The sequence below is a fragment of the Grampus griseus genome, assembly GCF_964374135.1.
Source record: "Grampus griseus genome assembly, chromosome: 7".
NCBI lineage: Eukaryota > Metazoa > Chordata > Mammalia > Artiodactyla > Delphinidae > Grampus > Grampus griseus.
The window spans coordinates 102237355-102237787 of NC_139001.1; positions in this window are offsets into that span (position 1 = coordinate 102237355).

Consider the following 433-nt stretch of genomic DNA (forward strand, 5'->3'; position numbering starts at 1 on the left):
AATAAGGTATATTTTTAGAATCAACTTTGTAAGCACTATAATTCTTTAATAAGTTATAAGGTCTATGATGTGTTTACTTTGAAATTTGCTGTTTAAAGCAAGATGTATTAAATATATAATTATCATCTTGGTTAAGAGTCTTTTTTCCATCCTTGTGGTTAATCTTAGAATTATATTACTGAGGATTAATTTACTAAACTTAACATGGGTGGTTGAATTAATTCAGAAATAATGAAGGAAACTAAGTTTAGTGTTACAGGAATTGAATGATTTTCACTTTGAGTTCTTAAATTATTTGTATATCACCTAGAAAACAAGAAAAGATATTTCTGACAAAAATAAAATTGCTTTGATATTTTGATAAGTGTATAAATATATTACATCTTTTTTTTTGCAGTGAAAGTGGTAAACATCTTTTAATACTGCTATATTG